Source organism: Hemitrygon akajei, chromosome 17, assembly GCF_048418815.1.
Source record: "Hemitrygon akajei chromosome 17, sHemAka1.3, whole genome shotgun sequence".
Classification (NCBI taxonomy): Eukaryota; Metazoa; Chordata; class Chondrichthyes; order Myliobatiformes; family Dasyatidae; genus Hemitrygon; species Hemitrygon akajei.
The window spans coordinates 23417909-23444617 of record NC_133140.1 but is presented as its reverse complement, the minus strand read 5'-3'; positions in this window follow the sequence as shown (position 1 = coordinate 23444617).

Here is a 26709-nt window from a genome sequence, read left to right as displayed (position 1 = left end):
TATTTAAGTTAAGAAGCTTGGAACAAATGGCAAGACCTGAAGTGCTTACGCAACTAAAGCAGCAAATATGGGAGAGGCAACTTGCCCGCTGTTGAGCTGATTGGTTTTGCTTAAATTACGATCGAAATAGGTAGAGCAGTTGGGCATGCCCGTTAAGTAAATCGTTAAAACAACATTTGTTTTGGGTGAAACATAGCATTCCAGAGCAATAAAGCAACAGTAAAAATTTTATCTTGAATGTTCCAGCTTCAACTTAGATATTGCTCGCATGAGCAGACTTCATTTTGGGAAGTGCTACGAACGCTGATGAAAGTATTTACGGAGTTCTACTATAATGAAGCCAGTATTATATATGGCAACCTTGCTTTGGTGATGTGAAAAGTTGCTGCAGCAGCTATCGTTACGTCGAAATAAAAATATGTTCTAAAATTAGAAAGGCGATTAATGGAACACAGGAAGACGTCTCCAGTTGTAGACAGATGGATATACACCACTAAAGATTTAATATATGCTAACAGGAGAATCCAGGTGTGACGAATTTAATAACATTGAACTGCTGGAAATCTGAAGTAAAATAGACAAATAAATCACACGCTATATCAGGTAACTCGAGAGCAAAGAGAAACAGTTAACGTTTTCGTTTCTTTCTGGGGAGGGGTGTTCAATCTGAAGGGACAACTGTTTCTCCTTCCAAAAATGTCGTTAGAGGTTTTTAATATCTGGTTTGAATCCACAATGGGAGATGACAATGCGTTGATATGTTTCAGGCATTTCTTTCCAAATTTCTTGTTTAAATTTAGACAAAAATTAGAAGTATCACTTTTGACCCTTCGATTACTTTTGAAGAAACTTGGAGACCGTTTATTCAACATTTTCATATGATGTAACGTGACCTTTTCCGAATCCTTTTATTAACCTTAAATATATGTATAGAGGAACTGAGTTAATGATATTAATGATTGTATCCGATGTAATATAAACGCCCAGCTTTGTTTAGAGTAGTTCTGTTTAGCTTAGTTTAGTTTTTTTTTAATTTTTCATTAATTTGGGTCTTTTTGACATGTTTTTCATTTTTTTAATCATGTTTAATTACATTAAGAGTTTGGGAGGCTTAGTACACTTGTGTTACCTGTAGCTTTTATTTGCATATGCTATATACCAATAATGTAATCCCAATCTATTTGAACTATTATTGTTGTTACGTTTTTGAATTTGAAAATTAATAAAAAGTTTAAAAAAGAAAGAACAAAACTGAGGGTGACCATCATTCAGCGCAGCCTCGTAGAGTAGGTGTCTTGTCAAGTTTCGTTTGGGTATCATTTTGCACCAGCTACTACAAGGTCTTCTTCTATATTCGATTACATTGCAGGTTATGCACGGCTGATTTTGGACTTTGCTGGGAATCGGGATTAAAAACTGCATTTGACTTTCCAAAACAAGATTGCATTGAATTTTTAATCTTACTTACTATGCGTTCAAATGAAGTGTAACATATATTGCGAAATGATTCGTGCGTGTACTGTAATTTCTGATTAGCACTACACTGCGATTTTCGTAAACCGGCATTTGACATCTAAAACGTCCTAGACTTAGAATTATATTTAATTATTCGTCACACAAAGTATGATTAACATCTTAACTTTCATTACTTAATATTACCGTCCACCTAAATACAACCGATTATGAACTGGTGTGGAATCCTCAAAGACGAAAGGAAGCATATTCAACAGAAATATTCAAATACATCTTGGATATAGACTTCAAAATAAAGAGTTTTCAGAGAGAATGGTTTCATTCTTCTCTACCGCATTCCAAAATGTTATGGAACAAAATAAACTCATAATATCTCTACTATGCGTATACGTGGCTCTGAAAGAGGGCGAGCCAGTTCACCTACCGGCTCTTCATTGTGACATACGGTGAAAGAACTTGAGTTAATCCCTTAGGAAAGATAAAAAAAATATATATTTGTATTGTAAGTTTGGGCCTTATTCGTTTTATACCAATCGAATTCATTGTGTAAAAGAAACTGCTCAAGGTACGGATATTATGAAAGCATTTGGTGTTATCAGTTGTCCTAATACAGTGTGTTCCGCGACAACCTCGTAGCACTATGCTCAATAAACTTTGACTTTTAACGAAGCCATAACGTGATAATAGCATATTAGTGGCCGTTCTACATATAAATACTGTCGCTGAAATGGAAATTAAAATCAGTAAGAGTTGCACGAGTTTGTCAATGTTCTTTACGCTTCAAAATATGGATCTGCCGTTGTGGTTAAAACAGCTGAAGAACTCCAACCTCATACAAAAACGTTTGTGAATGAGATGTGTAATAATTCTAGTGGACTGATGAAACAGTTGAATTTTAAGATCTAGCTTGTATTGTAACCGAATGTTATCACTGAAATCTGACTTTGAAAATTGCGATCCATGTCCAATCATTTTGTAAAGGACAGTTACTGTTTTGAAGTTAAATGTCATTCAGGCGTCTGTTCGAACGAATAGAGGTCATGTTTCTCAGCCATCGGTGTACTTACCACGCGATCTCTTTAAGTTGACTTTCACCAAAACTATTATGAGTGCTAAAATTGCCAATCCATCCACTGTATAAGCGAGAATCAATTTAGTATCAGCGCCTTGTGGATGAACAGGGGGGAAACAAGAAACTATGAAACATTTATTTATCTAAAAACAAATACACACATGAGATTCAACAATGCAAAATATTTTATAGGCACGTTTCCAATCTCACTGCAGATGATCGGAAAATATATCGTAAGATACAAAATGTATATTCCCAACTTTGTTATATCACTATGTGTTTTAGAGTTTACGTTTTGCTTTGTCATATTTTTACCCAATGTGCAGACGTTTGCTACCTTACAAATACTGCACGAATTCAATTTCTTAATTCGTCCTACACGATTTACACCGACGGGAGTAACACATTAACTTTTGAACATCTTTCGCGTTTGATATTCCCTGTCAATTACTAAGCTTCAAAAGTAGTCATTCTTCCGAGTTTGGTTAGCTGTTCAGTTTCTGCTCTTACAAGGTCACATTGACCCCACCACCATGACTTGTAAGTGTTTCCATCTTACATTGAGCGCAAAAGATTCTGAACTTGATGAAATCCAGAGTAACATATAAAAACCAGGAAGAACTCAACCGATCAGGCTGATCTAAAGTGTCGACGTTTAAGACCCAGATCCAACATCATGACCTCATCAAGACACCATCCTACCTTGCTCCAGGATGTAGCTGAAACTGGCAGACACCGTGAGGGAGGCATGCGATACCAGGCAGGTGTAAACATCTTTTCCCCATGTAGACTGCGTGATTTCCAATAAACTAAAAGCTTCGTACAAGCCATCCACACTCCGATTTGTCATACTCTGTATTCCAGTGTGAATTTGCTTGTTATTTCTTTGCCAAACGATTTCTAATTTCTCCGGGTAGAAGGCAGCCGTTTTACAAAGAAGCTTTCGAGATGAAAACCCTCCAATAGGAACAATTTCCAATGGAGCTGGAGGAGGTTGAGTAAAAACAAAGTTATATTGGGTATTTTCGATCCATTTCAGTGCAGGTAGATTCCTTCATCTCCCCACCAACTAGCATGACACTCTAACTATCAAATGAGTTACCCGCGAGTATTAACCAGTATTTCATAAATTCTTTCAATGTCACTTTCTGTTCATTGTTGCTCAACCATACGCACACACCGCTAATCGAAACATTGTTCTTCTGGGGCCAAGTTACAAAATACAGTACAGTATATATAGCCACACACAACACATGCAGTCACAACATAAGCAGAATAAATGCAGTCACCTTGGGAAACAGATGAAAGGAAGAGTTCAGAGAATACACTTCGACGGTGAAGCTCGGAGGTCCGAAGTGATGAAAACGTTCTCTTTTGAATAGTATTTGAGCTTTTTTGCACAGTTGGGCTTGCGGCGGCGGTTAGCTTTGGAAAGCTGGCTACTTTTGGATTTTGCATTTCGTATCAGGACTGTGCTACAGAACCCAAAATATCAAAGATTTCTATAGTACAAATGCACATTGAGTTTAATATTTTGGTTTTTCAACTGCTAGGGGGGTGTTCCAGGTATTGGGGTTGAGCTTCCCAGTCATAAACATTCAGTAACGGAGCTTTCCCCGGACTGTGAAGCATTACCTGCAACGGTTCCGCCGTGTTGAATATGGCAAATCATCTCCTCCATGAAACAACCAGGAACGCAAATGCAAATTGATATGCAAATGCACACTGATTCTAGAGTTCCATTCTTTCTAAACCCTGGAGTCCTGCAGCAAAACTGTCGATAGTGATTTGCACTGCTACAGGATCGTTTGTAGAAATTGCGAGCTCAATTTTAAGGTTTTGTAAACGTGGACTGCTTCCACTACAGCTATGGTCGGTGTCTATCAGGGGAGTTTCAATAGTTAGATTGCTTTATCTGTTTATTACATCAGTTAGGATTTCACTCTGCCTACAATAGCCATCCGGAGCTCACGGTTACCCGACTCTACTTCCCACACCTATTCCGACGTCAGCATTCTCGGATGGCTCAAATTCCAGGTGAAAGACAATCCTAAGGGGAGGGGGGCGGAATCGAAGGGATCTGCAGTTACACCCAGCATAAAGGGATAGCGACAGAAAAGATTGATCTATTTGAAGATCAGCTGGTTAAACAATGCATGGAGCAGAATGAGATGGGAGGAGATCTGATATATTTCCATGTGTACTTACTCGGCAGACTTACACAGAGACTATACAACTAAGGCAAAGCAGAAGCAATGTCATGGCCCATATACGGATTACAGCCTTGTGGCAAATTAGGGTGCAGAAGTCCCCAGAACATGGCAAGCTGTCCCATCGGACCTCGTTAAAAGCTGATGCTGAAAGAGAAAGGGACCAGATCGAGTTATTTAGAATGTTCTTACTCGTGGGTGAGATGCCGGAGGTCTAGTGTATAACTAATGCTTTAAGACCTATGACTGTTGGATATAGGAGCCGAATTAGGCCATTTGGCCCACGAAATTTGCTCTGCAATTTCATCATATCTAATATTTTCCTCTCTGCCCCAATCTTCTGCCTTCTCCCCGTAGTTGTTCATGCCCTAACCAATCAAGAATCTATCACCTCTGCGTTAAATATCCATAAAGACTTGCTCTCCATAGCTGCCTGTGGCAAAAAAAAAAATCCGCAGGTTCACCACTCTCTAGCGATAGGCATTCCTCTTCACATCTTTTTAAAATGATGCCACTCTATTCTGAGGCTGCGTCCTCTGGTCTTATATTCTCCCACAGTAGGATACATCCTATCCACAACCATACAATCAATTACTTTCACTTTTCAATAGGTTTCAATGCGATCATCCCTAATTTATTTTCCTCAATTCGAGTGAAAATAGACCCAGAGGCATAAAACGCTGTCATATGACCAGCTATTTAATTCTGGAATCATTGTTCTGAAACTCTTCCGCACATTCATTCCAAGATAAGAGGTCTAAAACTGTTCACAATATGTCGTGACGCCTCACCAGTGTTTTATAAAGTCTCAACATTACATCCTTGCTATTATATTCTAGTCCTCTTGAAATGAATGCTCTTACTGAATTTGCCTTCATGACCACAGACTGAATCTGCAAATTAATCCCAAGTCCCTTTGTACCTCCATGTTTTAGTATTTTCTCTCCAGTTAGAAAATATTCAAAACTTTCTTACCCTCTACCAAAGTGCATGACCACACACTTCTCGACACTATATTCCATCTGCCACTTCTTTGCCCATTCTCCTAATCTGTCAAAGTCCTTCGGTAGCCTCCCTATTTCCTAAAAACTACCTGCCTGACCACCTGTTTTCATATGGATTTCCAAAATTTGCAATAAAGTCATCAATTCCATTATCCTTATCATTTACATACAACCTTAAAAGAATCGGTCACAGCACAGACCCCTGTGGAACACAATTAGTCACGGGCAGCCAACCAGAAATGCTCCCTTTATTCCCATTCTTTGTCTCTTACCAACCAGCTACTGTTTTATCCAGCATAGAATCTTTGTGCAATACTTTGGACTCGTAGATGGATAAACTGCTTCGGCATGGTATCTTGTCTAAGGCCTTCCGAAAATCCAAGTATACAACAACCGATTCTACCTATCTTTATCTATCCTGCTTTTAATTCGTTCAAATAATTCAATCTGATTTGTCTGGTGAGAGTATCAATTCAGGAAATCATGCTGAATATGGTATGTTTTATTATGTGCCTATAAGTAACCTAAAACATGATCCTTAGTAACGGACTGCAACATCTTGTCAACCAGTGAGATACACTAACTCGCCTACAGTTTCCTTTTTCTGCCTCTCTGCCTTCCTGCAGAGTGGAATGACATTTGCAATCTTCCAGTCAATCAGAACCATTGAAGAATCTAGTAATTCTTGAAAGACTTTCAGTAATGCCTCCACAATCTCATCAGCAACTTCTTTCAGAATCCTGAGATGCACATCATTTGGTCCATGTAAATTACCTATTGTCAGACCTGTCAGTTTCTCAGGAACTTGTTCTCCAATTATATCTCTAGCTTTGCCATTGTTCAAGATAGAATCTCTGAATAAGCCGCGATATTATAGACTAGTTGGTATTACAGAAAAGTGGATAATTTATTAGAAGATATTCTAAAGAATGGGATATATAATTATGCAGATAAACTGGGCTTTATTGGGAATAGACAACAGTGTTTTGTGCAAGGTAGTCTGTGTCTAAACAATCTTAATGAGCTTTTCGAGTGGGTTACCATTGATCTTGATGAAGGGTAACAATGTTTATGGTCAACATGGATTTTAGCAAGGTCTTTGGAAAGGTTCTGCATGAGGGTGGTGGGCTGATCAAGCACATTCTCTTGGCATTCAGGATGAAGGAGTAAATTATATTTAACGTCGACTTCTCCAGAGAAGCCGGAGTATGGTAGTAAATGGCTGTTCTTTGAATGAAGGCCTTTGACCAGTGCTGTGTCACATGGCAAGCGGGTTATGGAGCACGTGGGCTGAAAATGGCAGATAGAATTTAATGAAAGTAATTGTAAAATGTTCCACTATGAGAATACAAACCAGACTTGGATATACATAATGGACAAGACTGGCATTGAGTAGTGCGGTAAAAAAAAGAAATGATCTTGGAATATAGATCGATAATTCATTGAAAGTGGAGTCAAAGGCGGATGGTATCGTTAAGATAACCTTTATCATATTGACCTTCATATATCAGAGCATTGAGTGTACAAGGTAGGCTGCTATGTTGAAGTTGTATTAGACGTTAGTGAACAAATTTGGAGTATTGTTCGCAATTCTGGTGACCTGTCTGCAGGAAAGTTGTCAATATGATTGAATTAGTACAAATAATACTTACAAAGATGTGGCAAAATTTGAGGACATGAATTATGAGGGAAGGTTTAACAGGTTAGGATATTTTTCCATGATTCGTAAGAGAACGAGCGAACATTTGATAGAGGTATACAAAATTATGAGGAATGTAGATATGGTGCATGTCAGCCTACTTCATCCACTGAGGTTGGGTGAGTATGTAATTAGAAGTCATAGCTTAAGAGTGAAATGAGAATTATTAAAGGCGAACCTGAGGGGAAACGTCTTCATTCAGACGGTGATGCTATTGTGGAATAAGCTGCCAGCGGAGGTGTTGAACGTGGGTTTGCGCTCAACTCTCTACCCTTTGCTATCTAACCCTATCAAAATTCACCTCGATCTTGAGAGGGCTATATTTCTCCCCATTTTGTATGGTGAAAGAAATATAGATTTTGCTAATCGTGAATGACAAAAGTTGGAATGACAATTTGCAGTGCATGACACAAATTGTTACTTGATGTTTGAATTAACTCGTTGGGGGCTGGGTATTATTCCTTTCTACTCGTTGATGCGGAAATGGAGCATTTTGCTGCTGCATACATTATTTTATTTAAGTATTAATATTTTGCGTCCTCTGTGATGACGAGTCGAATTATCCCACTCCAGCTATTCATATTAAAATGAACATTATTTCAGCTTCTTGCAAAACAGTCCTAACCTTGTTTGATGTAAAATGCACAGAGCCGAAAATATCCAAACATCCGTACTCACCGAACACTGTGAGCTTGGAGCCACATCTACTCCCGAAAGATTGTTCCTGAAACTTTACTTCACAGTAATACAGTCCGGAGTCGGCGACTGTGACATTCCAGAGTACAAGTGATCCCCTTCCTCTTTCTACAGTAAATTGTCTTCTGCTGTCGCTTTCTAAAAATGTCTTCTCGCCTTGCCTCTGCCAACGAACGACAACAGTATCTTGTGATAGTGGAAATTTGCAGAACATGGTAACATTCGCACCACCCGGGACGTCCAGGTCCCTCGGGAATTGAGATACATCGCTCGCAACTACTTTGACGGCTGCCGGAAAAATAAGCAAGAGTATTAGTAACAGTTAAACACAATGAATTAACGTAACTAACTGGACATCTAAGACCGAAAGACGAACGAATAGCTGAAACGCTGTAACCAGATAATGTGCGGGCATCCAGTATTAAATATTGTAAAATAGAATATTCAGTTTGGAAACGGCAAGTATAAAGCAGCATACTTAGCCAAGTAATAGCCAGAATTGCCATGTACGAAACCGTAAATTTTTCCGACATCTTACAGAAACCGAATCGACCAATTCCTGCAATGCAAGTGGTATTTTAAAGTGTTTGCTGGACGAAATGGACTTCGTGAGGAAATATATTAATCATGTAAAAATGACGTAGGATGTCGCCACCACAATGCAGAATAATGTGGTTCAGATTTAAAGTCTGTCTGGGCTGTGAGGGAGATAAGAACTCTTACAATTCTATATAATAACATAATTTCTTCATTCCAATTTACCTTTGCAGTTTTGCTCCATTTCAATCATATCCCTTCGGTCAAATGTCACCCTACTGGTTTCTCTAGTAAAGCCGTTGCGCTCATATGGCCAAAAGGCTTTAAGCCGCGACGGTTGTGACGGTAGTGGTAGAAACAAAATGAAAATTTTCTTTCTCTTTATAATTTCCTTTAGGGTTTGGTTATAAAGGTTCACCTAGTGAACTACTGCTTAATGTCCGGATTGTAAAACATAAAGGAATTGGTGAAGAAGACTGGTTTGAACAGCAAGTACATTCCCTCCGACGTCGTCATGCACAAGTCTCCAGTACAATGTGTGATTTTGGATTCTGAGCATTGATCACGAAGAGAAACGATATATGATCGAGGGTTTGTCCTAATCCTTCAGCAATTTTCATGCATTTAAAATGCTTAAGTTTCATGAAACATGAACATATAATGCGAAAGCTTCACGAATTTATTCTAGTGACAGAATTATGTATGTTTACTCAAAGTAGGCCGCATAGTACTCAGGTTCCTTAGTCGCTGCTGTGACCAGCTCTCACATAGAATTCAGCGAAAAGCAATAAGAAATGCTGTCTGTGATAGAACTAGATTACAGGTACAGTACAGTATAGGATGTTGATCACATAAATAGAGAGATTAGAGTTCAAACAGCAAGTTTTTTGGTTTAATGATGACAGAGTTTCAAGAGGTACTGTGATAAAATCTATAAAAGACGCATCGAGGAACCATCAAATGTTGGATTGCAGTTCCGAGGCTCCATTTTAATGCCAATAAACACGAGGAGTTGCGGTGCAGGAAATGCTGCTCTTTCAAACATTTTCACGAAGTAAACGGGAGACAATAGGATAGGCCATCGAGCAAAAAATTTAACCTGATAAAGAAAAAAAGGGTTAACACGCACCCATGTGTCTAACCTGGCAGGGCATAAATTGGTGTCCATTTATTAAATGACAACACTGAATATTCGAGAGCGTCTTGATTGGCGATGAAACAATACCGAACTTCCATGCGCTTCCTAGGAATGAAGTTAAGAATCTGATTAGCTTCTCAGGCACTACGCCATTTTGAGCAGTTATGTTTCCAAATTTCCACGAAGCTGTGGGGATGTTATGCCTTTTTCATAGAAGCTTTGTCAGCATTATTAAATTGTATCTCCTGTCCTCTCAGAACTGAAATTATGCAGCTGCTTGGTCATAGGTAACACACATTTTGTCTATTGGATCCCATGAGATGTAATTGAGGTCTATTTGTTGCGAGTTTGGTCGGGAGAGGATATGGACATTGTGAGCATTATCCTGCAGTGCATCTGGATGAATCGTAAGAGACAAATCTAATGAAAGTCAGCTTAGTTTTACGTTACAGGTAATTTGCGATGCCAAGTACAAAATTGTGTCTACGGAAAAATACACTGTTTCCAGAAGGTACGTTTTCTGTCGCGATTTCTGCCTTGATCTTCAACTATTCTCTCTCGACACATAAATACCAAAAATGAGAGTACTGCGATTAGTTTCACATGAACCATTCTCTGTTCTCCATTAGCCCATTCTTCATGGTGTTCAAGAATATAACAGTAACATGGACCATTTACTAAGCACTTAAAAACAAACTGGTTGATAAAATTGGCTTCGTTTGAGCACGTTTGGGATTGTCGTGGAAGCTCTTAGGTGCCAATTGAATAAGACAGCAGGTACATTTTCTGTTTTAAATGCTTTAGAGATAAACCCTATATCTCTTTATGTTTTCACCAGCATAAATTTGTTCAGCGGGCGGAAAAGCACAGGTAAGTAAAAGACATTTTATTTCTTTTTAAAGTATTCTATTTATTGTTCTTTTTTAATTTCAAATACTTGAATACATGACAATCTCAGAAAAATCAAGATGTTTTTAAATGTCAAGCTCAGCTCTGGTTAGGCCAAAGGATTGACGGTAAATCTAGATTTATAATTTATGAGACAATTTTGTCCACCGGACGAGATAATCCTTTGTAATATCGTGCCGTTAAGTGCCTCTGTCCTCATACAAACATATTCCGAAATGATTTCAACAAGGTTCTTTTTGGATAAATGTTTCACCTTTCAACTTTGGATAAATAAATATTCTTCAATGGATAATAGGGAGCTGAATTAAAGTTAGTTGACTGTAAAATTAAAGCTACTGTTTGATACTACTGCGTGGAAGACATAGGAAACAATCAGCAAGCCACAAAGCCTCTGCCGAGAGAAACAGTGTGAACACTTCAAATCGATAATTTCACTTCATGTAGTTAATAAATTTGTCACTGTGAATACCGTGTCTATGGATGCGAATTCATCTTCCCTACTGATAGCAGTTCATCTAAATGTTAGACAGACTTGACTGGGGGAATGTATTTCCTACGCATACTGCTGAGTTTCTCATTGGTCAGCTGGTACCTGAAGGTCATTTCTTTTTAACAATGATGGATGTGACAACTTAACTTCACTTTCCATTCCTAGATTAGGAATATTGGTCCTTGATTTTATTTTCAGAACACGTGGGCAATTTATTTTACTGATGGAACCAGGGATGCAACTTCAATTTTCCCGCTCCATTACAGCATGTGTCGATTATTCAAGGACAGTGATGTTTCCAACAGTTTGGTTGTCTCGATTTTGTTCTTTAGTTTGTGCTACCATAGTGCAGTTCGTAGCAAAACTGCACTAACGGCGAGTCCTTTGCTTGCATCTTCGGAAAAGCGCTATTTCCATCCTTAATATCTCGTTCTTCCTTTTCAGGTTTACTTTGAAGACCCTGACTTGGAGTTACACGTGGACTTCGGTTCTCTGCAGAAATGGGACCCGCGCTCCGGGCCTCACGAGCGGCCGTTTTTAGATATGTCAAGGACGCGGCCTGGAAGACCAGCGTTCTGTCGGGTTAATGGATTTTCGTGGCTCTTGGGACGAGCTACTTCACGGCCCCTGACAGTGCCGCCGCCTGATGTGTTGTGGGAGAAGACGAAAGATCGAAATCAGCGAGAGGGCTTCTGGTTGTGTGCCCAGAGAACCCTGTTCTTTTGGCACAGAACTCGGAAAAATCGAGGCAACAGACTTTTAATACTATGAATCAGCGAGGTGTTTTGTTATGTCTCCCCTCTCGCTGTGAAACGTGGACATCTCTTTTTTTTTCCTTATTAAGGACAGAGAGTGCCGTGTTATGTCGAAAACCGTGTGTGGAGTAGTCTTTGGGGTACTGCAAGTCTGTATCTTATTGATGCTTTGCTGCACGCTTGACTGCTCGGTGGAGAATGCAGATACTTTTTTGTTGGTGTGGGGTGGGTCGTTGCTTTGCTACTACTTTTGCGTGGGAGGGATAAGCCGGGGGTCTTCGGGGTTCTAACATTCAACTGCCATTCATCTTTGGGGCACTCCTCTGTTTTCATGGATATTTGTGCAGAAAAATAAAATCAGGATGAATATTTTATACATTTCGCTGACTTCTGTGTACGTTTGAAAACATATTGAAATAAAATGAAGGCTTATATACATTTGAAAAGGTGTAGCTCTTTAACTAAGTGAAAAGAAATTACTTCAAAATTTGAATTAATTGCTGTTTTGTTGTCATCATACTGAGATAAGTTAAGTGAAGAAAACGTGACGATATTTAGACAACATTACAGCAGCGATAACGTTCACATTTGAAACAATGTAAATGGGAGAAACAAAATTTTGCTTTTCTCCATGAGTAAGCTGGTATTTTTGTTCGCATTTGCAACACTAAAAGCAGTCGATTGTTCGATGATCGGAGCCACGTCCGCCTAACGGTCGGCTCAAGGAAGGTGTAAATCTCACTGCAAAATTCACCATTGTCTCTCCTGAACCCAGCTACGTTTAAATCTGACTAACAGCATATTGGACCTATATTAAGTCATAGCTCTCGTTGCAGAAGCTTGCTTCGAATTTCAGCTTCTCGTCTTATTTAAAACATATACATCTGCGTACGCTGCAAGTTCCTGTTTCTGACTAAATGCAGATGCAATTTTGATACTCAGAAGGTGCAGAGCGGCAGAGGCCAACTTGTTAATCTAGTAACTTGTGACCTGTGAAAGTCAATCATATTGACCATTAGTTCATCATGCTGCGGCTGCAGAGGCGCCCGAATCTGAAAGAAAGTGGTCACATGTGTATCTGTATCTCATTGATTGTCAGCAGCAGGCTGTAACCGCACTGTAAACTTTTTAAATTAACTTTCTTTTTCTGATTTTCTATTCGGGCTGAAATCTCGTGCTGTGGTCCATCTCTTGCGCACAGAGCAATGCTCGTTCTCATTTTAACATCCGACCTTTCATATGAAGGTTAATGCAATCTATTTAAGGGAGCGACTAAATTCTAAGATCAAAGCAGCCTTTGTACAACCGACGCATTGAGATAATAATGTTGCAAATAATCATTTTAAGGATTGCTGTTGGTCAAATTGACCTGCTGTTTCTGTGGGTTGTAGATTCAGACTTTTTGAATACTGCAATTGTAAAAAAAAAATGGGGAAATAAAGTTCAATCAAAAACCTGCCACCTCATATCTAGAAGATTGAAAGGGGCACCTTTTTACCTGGGTCTCAGTGTCTTCCTGTTTTGCAGTAACTTCCGTCATTATGGGAATAACCTGAAGGCGAGGTACTCTTGCAATTTTCGAGGCATTATCTGGCTATAAAAATTTTCGTGAAGGTATTATGGAGTCAAAAAGGTTCAGAAATTCTTTTTTTTTCCTTTTTAATCTAAAACTTAGTTTCAGTGCAATCATCAACCATCGTCTAACAGAGATCCTGAACGTAAAGCAAAGATAATGGTGACTGCAAAAGGGCAAAATGGGTGATTGGGTGAAAGCTGTTTACATTTCCAGACGTGCAGATTCACAAGCTTTGTAATTAGAGAAATTTCGTAAAATATCATAGGATTTACATTGTCGTACCAGGTTATAATATTTGTTTTCACAACGTAATCTATTTTTTTTTTAATCGCATAGTCCTAGCAATATACGAACATCTGCAAAGATTCCGACATTGAGATCCACGCTCTTCATTTTTGCACAGTCACTACAAACTGAGGAGCCATTTGTATTCCCGCCAAATGTTGAAAGCAGATTCCGGAGGAAAGTTGAAATGTTCATTGTAAATATTTTGCAACTAAATACGTAATGCAGCCAGAATAGCTTCTTTCTGTTTAGCAAGGTGCTAAGATTCTGTAGAATTAACATGTTATTTGCTTCGCTTACTGCAGTACTTCTGCTCCTAATTAAACAATTTCAGAAACTAAAGAAACCGTTTCATCTCACCAAATTGGTTTGATTCTCACGTCCTATCACTTACACTTAAAGGAAAGGAAGGGGGAATCCATGAGTGTCCGATGAACATTGTATCATGACGCAAATCATTTTGTTACCCAAAGTAAGATAGTCTGAAGATACTTTCTGAACGTCTGTAGCAGTTATTCTAATATTGTGTTTCCTGTATTACAGTCACCTTCATTTATTGTGAATCTTATCCCCTCTCATCTAAACTGCTTTTTTTTCCAGGCTGAGTTACATTGTGCTTTTAGCTACTTCAGAAGTACTGGTTACAAAATCTACCTCAAGCTATTTACTTACTTTTTGCTCTTCACTCGATTCTGAAGATAACCATACGACTCAGTACCATGGTTCTACCTCCACATAGTATCACTGAAGGAATTCCTTCATATATGAGTATGTATTGTGTGAATGGCCATATCGGGTACCTTGATGACAGTGAGAATCAATTCGGAATTGATTTACTTTCCTTCTGTTCGTCATAATGAAGCAATAATACCTACCGAGCATTTAGTCGGAGGAAAATATCACCTTCTCGTTGACGTGACTCCATAATAGCGATTATTGAAAATGTTATTTTCTTAATTTCAATTCAGATTCACAATATTATGAAAGCCATTAATATTATTTATACAGTCCGAAAAATGATGTGGATCACAAACACGTTTCTCTGTTTGTTGTTAATATTGGGTTAGATGCCAGATAATCAGATCAAGGGAGAAGCTTTGAAATAGAAATATTTATTATTTAAATCAAAGTTAAATCTGTAATTTATTTTGTAAGATCCAACACAAAGGAACATGCGGCTTCGAATCAACAAATGCATAGAAAATATAACCAACTTATAGTTGAACTTTTCTGTAGAATTCCGTTACTCAACTTGTATGCCTCACAGTATTGTGTGAAATAAACCCAATACAGTTCGGTTCTACGACTCACTCATATTATTTAATCGCTAAAGGATCATCAGGTTAATATCTGAAGACAAGCTAAACAGTGCAATGCTTTCTTGAACCTAAATTTTCTCTTTTGTCTCCACCTTCATCTTTGCATTATGCTAATCACTTTGTTCCTCGTTTCTCTCTCTGTTATTCAACTATTTCCAGATAATTTATGTTCTACTTCTTTCTCTTCTGTTCACTAATGAACTCTGGTGAACCTTGGGAATACTGCGAGTATCTAAGGTGATATTTCCTGTTGGCAATTTCGTTCTTTCTCATATCTCCAAAGAAGCAATGCTTCTGAATAAAAAATACGGGCATTTGACACAGCAGGCATTATCTTTAAGCCTCCGCATCAAGAACTGAAAATTATTTTTATTCAGCAGTCATCAGAAAACTATTCAGTTCCCTATTTTGATATTTGCTAAAAGACGAAGTATTTGGAATGTTAGCTCTATGGGAATAGTCAAAATTTGAAGGAAGATAGAAAATAAGTAACCACTCTCGTGGGTTTCTATATTGGAAAAGTGATGGATTATATTTGTGAAGCAAAGAATTTTGATTATTATCCCTGCTTTAAATGCTTGCATACAGACTGATACGGCAATAAAATATGACGAATTTGCTGACCTTTGATAAGTCTGTAAAAAATCTGCAGTTATTGTGAAATAATAAGCACAACATTTGGATTCCCGCGAACATCAAGATAATTTGATAATTACAACTAATGTGGGTTGGCTGAACTCAAAACATTAAGTACTCTCCAAAAGCGATCCATCTGGCAATAAAATGGAGACAAGAGATTTCCGACACTGGAACATGGAGAAACACAATAAGCGCTGGTGGAACTCAGCGAGCCAGGCAGCATCATGGCTGGGAAATAGACAGTCGACGGCTGGGGCCGAGGCTCTTCATCTGAACTTTATTGTACAGCCAGGAAATTAGATAGTGAGGAACATCGAAATTAAACCTTCCAGTCTTCATCCTTGGTCTTCTCTTTTCCGTTTTTGTAACTGTTGAAAGTTTGAAATAATTTAAAGGTTTTTTTTATTATTTATGTAATGTATATTTGCATACTTGCAACTTTATAAATGATTTAAATACTTTAAGAAGAAATGTTTTGTCAATCTATTTCAGAACAAAAATTGTCTGTAAAGTTACCTCTCCGTTTTATATGTGCTGGTCATTTCTACACCCGAACGCCTTAGATACCATCTATAATGGCATACTTTTACAATATTCATGGGCTCGTTATATAAAACTTTCCAAATATTCTATGATCTCGAATACGGAGAGTTGCTACAAATAATATGGTTCTGATATCTTGCCAAGGTTACTAATGAGTTCTGCTGGGATACGGCTCACATTAATCAACACAAGTTGAAAATCACAGTAGAAAAGTAAATGTAGAAGGTTCTGGAAATAACCGATTAGTTTGGCACCTTCGCTGGAGAGATAAGTCTGTTGCATGTATTTATAACTGATATAAAATGGTTGATATACGTTTGTTACTTTTGAATGACATATCGTGAGTACAGAAACAGATACTTTTCAGAAATACCTTTACACGTAATTTACTTAAATAAGCTTTCTTACTTTTCACTTAAGCGTTAAACGCAATAACGTGGTCACCTGCAACTTACTCGCCTGAGGCGGCGAAACTTCTGACCGCGTGGAGTTTCCATGATGTCACCAGTTAACTGTGAATGCAGTTACTTTGCTGTGTGTGCTGTCTCGTTCGGCAAATACATCTGTACTGGGTGCATCTTGTCATTGCAAAGGTAGAAACGTTTGCAACTACACACACACACGCACACATACACACACACACACACACACACACACACACACACACACACACACACACACACACACACATACGCGCGCACACACACACACACACACACACTTCTATACAAGCGACTTGAACGTTTATTTACATATAGTTTTAAAATCGTTACCATATCCCGATGGAGCACAGTAAAAAGAATAATTTTAAACACTTTCTGATTCTGAGAATTTCAGATAATTTGACACGTGAATGAGCTGTTAAACACACAAAGAAGTTAGGTTACCAAAAGGAGTACAAAAGAGAAGAGAAATACTACTTTCCATTTTTCGCCGTGGGAAACAGGGGATCATTGCTGGTTGGGGAATGGGTTTAAGCGCAACATCAGCCGAGGTATACTTTTAGCTCTGGGGGTGTGCCTGAAAAGGGGGATAGAACCAGGAGCAACAAAAGCACAGAGAGATTTGAAATGATAGATAACAATTTTAAAAACAGTGTTTTATTTCATTAAGTGGCAGCGTGGGTCGGACAGCGCGTGGATTTCAGATAAACAAATCATAACCGGTCACGCAGTGATGTAGAACAGTTCTTAGAATTAGACATCCACATTGGCGCATATATAGTCCCCCAGTAATGTCCTCTCGCCCAGGAGTGTACAAAGAAGCAAAAAGGCAGACATTTCTTCTGCACTTACTTTGACTGCAATACTCTGAAAATGTTCAATACGATTGCTTTCCCAGCACAATAGCCAGGAAAGTCGCTCAATGGTCGCACATTCTTAGTGACAGTGACCCGAAATTTCTGAATTATAAAGACACTTTACAGCATGTCCCCACATCTAGTTTTCTGTAACAGTACCCTCTTCCTACTATTGCACACATTGTTGACTGCAAACCTTTTCACTCATCTTGCATTCATTTACGTTCCTACGAAACTAGGTGGTGTAGTATGGGGCATGACCTCGTGACCTATCGCCCAGGGCTCAGGTCCTACCTTTATTCATAGAAACACAGAAAACCTACAGCACAATACAGGCCCTTCGGCCCACAAGGTTGTGCCGAACATGTCCCTGCCCTAGAAATTACTAGGCTTACCTATTGCCCTCTATTTTTTCTAAGCTCCATGTACATATCCAAAAGTATCTTAAAAGACCCTATCGTATCCGTCGCCACCACCTTTGCCGGCAGCCCATTCCACGAACTCACCGCACTCTGAGTAAAATAATTACGCCTGATATCTCCTCTGTACCTACTCCTCAGCACTTTAAGCATGTGTCCTCTTGTTGCAACCATTTCAGCCCTGGGAAAAAGCCTATGACTATCCACACGATCAATGCCTCCCAGCATCTTATACAACTCTATCATCCTCCATCGCTCCAAGGAGAAGAAGCCGAGTTCACTCAACTTATCCTCATAATGCATGCTCCACAATCCAGGCAACATCCTTGTAAATCTCCTCTGAACCATTTCAATGGCTTCCACATCCTTCCAGTAGTGAGGCAACCGAAACTGAGCATAGTGCTCCACGTGGTGTCTGACCAGGGTCCTATATAGCTCCAACAATACTTCTCGGCTCCTAAATTCAATTCCACAATTGATGAAGGCTAATACACCGTACCCCCTCTTAATCACTGAGTCAACCTGCGCAGCTGCTTTGAGCGTCCTATGGTCTCAGACCCAAAGATCCCTCTGATCCTCCACACTGCCAAGAGTCTTACCATTAATACTGTATTGTGCCATCATATTTGACCTACCAAAATGAACCAGATCACACTTATCTTTGTTGAACTCCATCTGCAACTTCTCAGCCCAGTTTTGCATCCTTGCAATGTCCCGGTCTAACCTCTGACAACCCTCCACACTATCCACAACACGTCCAAACTTAGTGTCATCTGCAAACTTACAAACCCATTCTTCCACTTCCTCATCTAGGTAATTTATAAAAGTCACGAACAGTAAGGGTCCCAGAACAGATTCCTGAGGCACTCCACTGGTGACTGACCTCCATGCAGACTATGACCCGTCTACAACCATTCTTTGCCTTTTGTGGGCAAGCCAGTTTTCGGCCCACAAAGCAATGTCCCGTTGGATCCCATGCCTACTTACTTTCTCAATAAGCCTTGCATGGGGTACCTTATCAAATGCCTTGCCGAAATCCGTATACACGACATCTACTGCTCTTCCGTCATCAATATGTTTATTCACAACCTCAAAAAATTTAATCAGGCTCGTAAGGCACGACCTGCTCTTGACAAAGTCGTGCTGACTATTCCTAATCATATTATACCTCTATAAATCTTCTTAAGTCCTGCCTCTCAGGATCTTCTCCATGAACGTACCGACCTCTGAGGTAAGACTCACTGGTCTATAATTTCCTTGTCAATTTCAACTCCCTTTCTTGAAAGACATTCGTAACCCTCCAATCCTCTGGAAACTCTCCGTCCCTATTGATGATGCAAAGATCATCGCCAGATGCTCAGCAATCTCTTCCTTCGTTTCCCACAGTAGCCTTGGTTATATTTCATCCGAGCTCGGCGACTTATCCAACTTGATGCTTCCCAGAAGCTCCAGTACATCCTCTTTCATAGTATCCACATGCTCAGGGTTTTCAATCGGCTGCAAGTCGTCACTATTATCACCAAGTACCTTTTCCATAGTGCGCCTGTGCTTCAAATGTACAATCGGCAAGCTCATGCAAAGTATTCTAACTGCTGGCAAAATTCAGACTGGTGAAAAATTTCTGAAGATTTTTCAAAATTACTACTGTGTAGATCTAATTGTTGAATGCTTTTGTATAATGATTTTCGGTTGATATCAGTTGTAGATATCACTGTTGGGACCCCGCTGATGTTCCATAGTCTTTCAATTTTCTCTTTTAATATCAAGTTATTTTCACTCATTGATTTCTATATATTGTGTGTTTTTGGACTGGCTATGTAATAAGTAACTTGTTTTTTGCTTGTTTATCCTGTAGTATCTATATCCGAACGTGTCATAAGGTGGGCGTTGGGAATGGACCCAAGTGCAAGACAGAGACACTGAAGTACTAGGGAGAGGGCTAGGTGTATCAAGAAAGCAAATGAAGTGTGGCAGAAACGACGTTGGACAACACACAAGCCCTGGACAAGACTAGGAGACAGGGCATGGGCTAGGGCTAGAGTAGGAAAGGGGGACCTGGACGAGGAACTAGGAACATGGACAAGGACTTCGAGCCAGAAACTGGACAGGGACCCTCATCCTGGGTCTTGACTCGGGCTCGGACTCCGGATCCAGGCGAAGACTGGACGTGGCAAGGCAACAGGACTAGCCGTGGGAGCAGGACTCTGGACTTCAGGGCTGGACGAGGATATGAAGCTCACACTTGAAAAAGGAAATGAAGTTCAGACTTGAACGAGGACATGAAGCTCAGACTTGGTCTTTATCGAGGGAGAGCAGGAACGCAGAGCCTAGGTCAAGGGAGAGCAAAGTGGAAACGGGGAGACGAGAAGCTGGACACGGGCACTAGCCCTGGACGAGACCAGGACTCAGGGCCTAGGCTACGAATTGGACTTGGATACGGACTGGAGCACAGGAACACTGAACCTTGGACTGGAGCACAGGAACACAGAAGACAGAGCCGGGACATCCCCCCCACACCCCCGCCCCCCGCCTTGCGAACAGGACCTAGGGCCGGGGCTTTACACAGAAACATGACCCCTCCTTGGGGACAGGAGATAGGGCCAGGACTCATACACGGACACTAAACACAGGGACACAAAGAGACAGTTCTAAGCTCAATGATAGATAATTCCTTCTGTTGGCGTGGCAATGCTCTGGTCTCACTCCGGCGTCTGAACTTGACAGAGATACAGGAGAGGTAGCCGGCAGGGCTTCATGCCAGGTTTCAGAGGGAAGGAAGGGAACAATCCAGCCTCAGAGTAACGGCAAAGACGGCCTGACTGACATAAAGGAGGCAAGGATAGGAAGGGACATATCTCAACGTAGGGTAACAGCAAAAACGGCCTGACTTACCCCACAGAGGCGAGGACAGGATACCGAAGAATCCAACCAGCAACCACACTCGAACCCAGGCCCACTGTCAAACCAGACTCAATATGAGAATCAGGTGACTGTAATTAAGCCCAACTGAAACAATGGACAGCCAGAAGATCCGGAGTTCGGACTCCACGGCTGGACCGTGAACCGGAACGCGAACTTCACGCACCGGACCATGACAGAACGTTTATTGTAAATGGTCCAATTTGTAATAATTGCTTAGGTGTAATATAGTTTCTGAGACTCTGACTCTCAAACCGAACCCGACACGCATTCATCGTAAGGTATGGTTCCACTTCTGAGTCTGAAACTCAAAGCAAGTTTTTAGTAAATAATGTCTGCCACTTGATTGCCCCTATGTAAGTAATCGGATTAACTTCAACTGCCGCCAGATCCTGTAATGTGTTGGATTGTTTTGGATTCTCTTGGCTTTTACTGCATGAATCATCTTATCTTTCCTGGTTTCCTTATTCCGTATTTTTGATTTTTTTTTTGTGTCGTGCCATTGTAATTTCCTTTCTTCCACTGAAATACTGACGCATTGGATTTTATTTATTCCCTCTCAAATTTCAATGTGAACACGATGATGTTGTGATCTCTGTTCCCTAAGGGTTCTTTAACATGAAGCTCTCTTATCACCTCCGGATCATTGCACAACACCTAATCCGGCACAGCCAATCCCCTAGTGGGCTCAACAGCAAGCTGTTCAAAAAAGCCCTCCCTTGAACATTCTACAAATGCTCTCTCGAGGTCCAGCACTGACCTCGTTTTTCCAATACACTTCCATGTTAAAATCCCCAACAATTATCATGGCATTGCCTTTCTGACAAGCCTATTCTATCTCCTGCTGTAATTTGAAATCAACATCCCGGCTGCTGTTTGGAGGGCTGTATACAACTGCCATTAGTGTCCATTTACCTTTTCATTTCTTAACTGAACCCATAGAATCTGAACACCTTCCAATCCCATGTCATCTCTTTATAATAATTTAATATGAGTTCTTATACACAGAGCCACACCAGCCCTCTGCCTACCAACCTATCTTCCCTATACATTGTGTAACCTAGGACGTGAGGATCCCAATGGAAGCCATCGTTCAGCCAAGTTAAAGCAATGGACACAACGTCATATTTGGAAATCTGTAGCTGAATTTCAAGATGGTCCCTCTTTTTCTTCATGTTCCGTGCATTCAAATATAGCATTTTCAGTTCAGTATTTGTTGTTTTCTGGTTTAACTACACCACACCCGTATTGCCCTATAACAGACATCTCTTGTCTGTTCATTCTATCATCTCTTTTGTACTCTGTCTTTAATTTATTTCTGTTCTCCCCTTCCTCGACCCACGACCACTCGAACACTCCGTTTCCCAACCCCCTATCAAATTAGTTTAAACGCTCCCTAACAGCTCTATTAAATATGCTCACTAGGATATTGGACGCCATTGAATTCAAGTGTAATCCGTCCCTTTTTGTACAGGTCGTACCTCCCCAAGAAGATACCACAATGATCCAAGAATCTAAAGCCCTGCTCTCTACAGCAGTCTCCCAGCCATATATTAATACGCCTCATCATGCTATTTTGGCACTCGCTAACGGTGGCACAGGCAGCAGTACTGAGATTAGTACCCTAGAGGTCCTGCTTTTCAGCTTCCGACCTAACTCCCCGAATTCTCTCTTCAGGGCCTCCTCCCTTTTTCTACCTTTGTCATTCGTACCAACCTCTACCAGGACTTCTGGCTGTTCGCCCTCTCCCTTCAGAATATTCTTCACCCGATCCGAGACATCCCGTACCCTGGTACCTGAGAGGCAACGCACCATGCAGGTACCTTTATCTGGCTGACAGAACCTCCTGTCTGTTCCCCTCACAATGGAATACCCTTTGATTATTGCATTCCTCATCTTCCTCTTGCCCTTCTGTACCCCGGAACCAGGCACAGTGCCACAGAACCAATCGTCGTGGTTGTCCTCTGTCAGGTCATCCCCCTCAACCGCTTCCAAAACGAGAGAACGATTGCTGAGGGGGTTCCATAGGGGTGCTCTCTACTAATTGAGTTCTCCCACTCGCTTCCCTGACCGTCACACACTTATCTACAAACGTGTAACCCATTCAGCCGCGGGGTGACTAACTCCCTTTAGCTCCTCTCAAACACCTGTTCACTCTACCCAATAAGCTGTAGATCATCGAGCCGCAGCTTTAGATCCCTAACACGGTCTGTCAGGAGCTGCATCTCGATGCACCTGGCGTAGATGTGGCCTTCTGGGAGAATGCAAAATTCCCGGGATTCCCACATCTGACACCCAGAGCAAAATACTACCCCTAACAACATGCGCTCTATTCCTTAACAAAGTAAAAACAGAAACGAAGTCCACCTACACACTGACCTCGGTGAAGCCTCAGTGAGCCAAAGCCTGTGCTTCTACTCTCTCTTCTAGCCTCCTCCCGACAATGGCCGCTCCACTTAATCAGTCTGTACTTTCATTTAGTTCGTCGAGCTCAGTTGCCGCCGCTGATAGGCCCCGCACAATGGACTAACGCCTCCGAAGCTCTCGTTTTAAATAACTGAGATATCAGTACCGTCTTTAAGCAGGGATTTGCTACCGGAGCATTGAAAAGTGGCTAATGGGGTTTCATTCAAAAAGGCCCGCACGTACAGGTGACCAGCCAAATATCGGTGCTGGGAAAGATATTGGGATGAAGGACAGAATCTATCAGAATTTGGAAAGGCGAAGAATATAAAAGTGACCGTAAGCATGGATTTCACAAGGAGAATCGTCTCTCACAAACTTGATTCAGTTGTTTTGAAGAGGCTATGCAGAAAATTGCTGAAGCCGGGACAGTAAACTCTATCTTAATTGAATTTTGCACGATGCCGTATAACAGTTTAGTATAGAATGCTGGGTGACACGGGAGCCAGAGTGAGCCAGCCAACTGAGCACAAAAACGCAAAGTTGGTTTCCTAGAGGAATCAAACGGTGATAGTGGAGAATTGATATCAACAGTAAAGGCTTGCAACTTATGATGTACTGAAGAGGTAGGTCCTGGTTCCAGAATTGGTTGACATCTTAATGCATCTTAATACGCTCGGCAGAGGATGGTGCTCGGAGAAGCTCTGCCGGAGGGGATGGTCGTCGGCTCGGAGATTCGACGGACTCGGAGTCCGCTGCGATCAGGTCTCTTTCGGTGTGTGCTGCGTCTGCGAGACTGAGTCAAGCGGCTCCGTGGAAGTCCATAGCGGGGATATTCCCTTCTGCCGCCGGCGTGGGATGGCGAGTCTGTCGGGACCCTGGCGACTTGTGGAAACTATGGCGATTTCCTTTGAACTTAAAGTCCTTTAACATCTTTGGACTATTTTTACTGTGCTCATGGTCTGTTTTTTTTATCAATTATGCTATTGTTTGCACTGTTGTAACTATATATTGTAATTATGTGGTTTTGTGCAGGTCTTGTAGATATAGGTTTTGGTCTTGATTGTCTGGTGGATTTCGAGCTCCTTTCTGAGGAACGCACTAAGACGGTAGCGCGATATTAATATGCAGCAGCCTCTCTGGACTCTGCTTTGAGGATTGCCAAACGTTATGTGGATTTTCTGGTGTAGTCTGTTTTGTCATATGCTTTTGTGATATTATTCTGGAGGAACGTTGTCTTATTTTTAACTGTATTGCATTTGTGGCTTCTAAATGACAATAAACTGAATCTGAATCTCTAAAATATTTATTTGATAGTATATTTAAGTAGTTAAAATTTTTCAGGATGCAGTGGAATTATTGATATACCGGACAGTGAAAATTAACTAAGACAAGGAAGTGTGAAAGTGGGCCAAACAATTGCAGATAGAGTTTAACTGGGACATTTACAAAGCGTTGCATTTGGTTAGTTAAACTGGAGCAGGAATTGCGCAATAGATTGTCTTGGGCGTTGAAGTAGAACACGGTGACTGAGAGATACAGGTAAGTTGATCTGTAAAATTGTCGACAGAGGTGGACAGGCTGGTAAAGAAGTTGTTTGTCACAATTAAATCAACGGTTCGGAATACGAATCAGGTTTATTATCACATGTGTCGTAATGTTTGTGAACTTAGCAGCGGCAGCTCAATGCAATAAATACTGCAGAAAACGAGAAATAAAGAAATATATTAAGTAGAAAAATGAATCTATAAGAGTGTATGTATATTAGATAGATTTAAACGTACTAAAAATGACATGTATTAAAAAAGTGGTAGTATTCATGGGTTTAATGTCCATTTAGGAATCCGATCGCAGAGGGGAAGTAGCTTTTCCTGAATTGCTGAGGATGTACATTCAGGATTCTGTACCTCATATTTGATGGTAACAGTGAGAAACGAGAATGCGCTTAGTGTTGCATGTCTTCAATTATGGACGCTGCCTTTCTGAGACACCTCTTCTTGAGGATGTTCTGAGTACTTTATAGGCTTATACCCAAGATGGAGCACACAAAGTTTACGACACTCTGCAGCTACGTTCGGTTCTGCGCAGTATCCCACCACTCCCACCCCCATACCAGACAGTGACGCCGTTTGTCAGAATGCTTTCCACAGTACACTTATAGAAATTTTTGTGTGTATTTGTGGACATGCCACATATCTTCAAACACGGAATGAAGTATGGTCGCTGCCTTGCCTACTTTATAGCTGCATCGATATATTGGGTCTGGGTTAGATTCTCAGAGAGCTTGACACCCAGGAACTTGAAACAAATCACTCACTCCGCTTCTGATCCCTCTATGAGGATTGGTGTTTGTTCCTTCGTCTTACCCTTCCTGAAGTTCACAAGCATCTCTTCCGTCTTACTGACGTTGAGTGCAAGTTGTGGCAATGAGTACAGTATCTGGGACGTCATGTTCTACTGTACAAATCGTTGTTGAAACATGGAATTGTGCATTCGGTGGTGAAATGTAAGCTGTGCATTTTAATCGCCAACAACAGAAGAGATGCGATGAAGCTTGAGATATTGCAGAAAAGATTGACACGTATATTAGTAGGACAGCGTGCTTTTAAATGCAGGAAGAGACTGGGGCTATCCATCCCTAGAGCACAGGCAGTTGCGCAGTGACCATATATATATAATGACAGGAAGGGCGTAAGCAGGGGTATGATAAAAGTGTCTTACCCAGAATCGGTAAAATGAAAATGAGAATACATTGATTCCAGCCCAGAGTTCAAATATTTAAAAGAGTCAAGGGAAAGTTTGTCAACAAAAGAGGTTTTTTTAAAAAATGGAGTACCACATGAACTTATAGAACTGGGTACGATTCCAATGTGTGAAGTACATTTAGATTGGTACATGGATAGAAAAAGTTTATTGCGGTGAGATCCAAATGCAGCCAAATGGGACGAACTGGTGATTTCAATGGTGCAATAATTCAGTAGTTCCAATTTAATATCAGAGAATGCATACAATATACAACCTGAAATTATTGGACATCGCTGACATCCATGAAAACAGAAGAGTAACCCTAACAATGAATGACAGTAGAAATGTTAGAATTGGGGATAGAAATGTTAGAAAACGTTAGAATGTTTTGTGGAGCCTTCCCCGCCCCCTCCACACACAAACACCACGTTCCCCCCACTGTTGCTCCTAACGCAGCAAGCGAACAATAGCAAAGATCCCAAGAGACCAGGATTTTCAATACGAATAAAAACCAATCGCCCATCCAACGAATTCAACATGCCCCATCTCCCTCTCTCACGAAAAAAGGGACACATAGC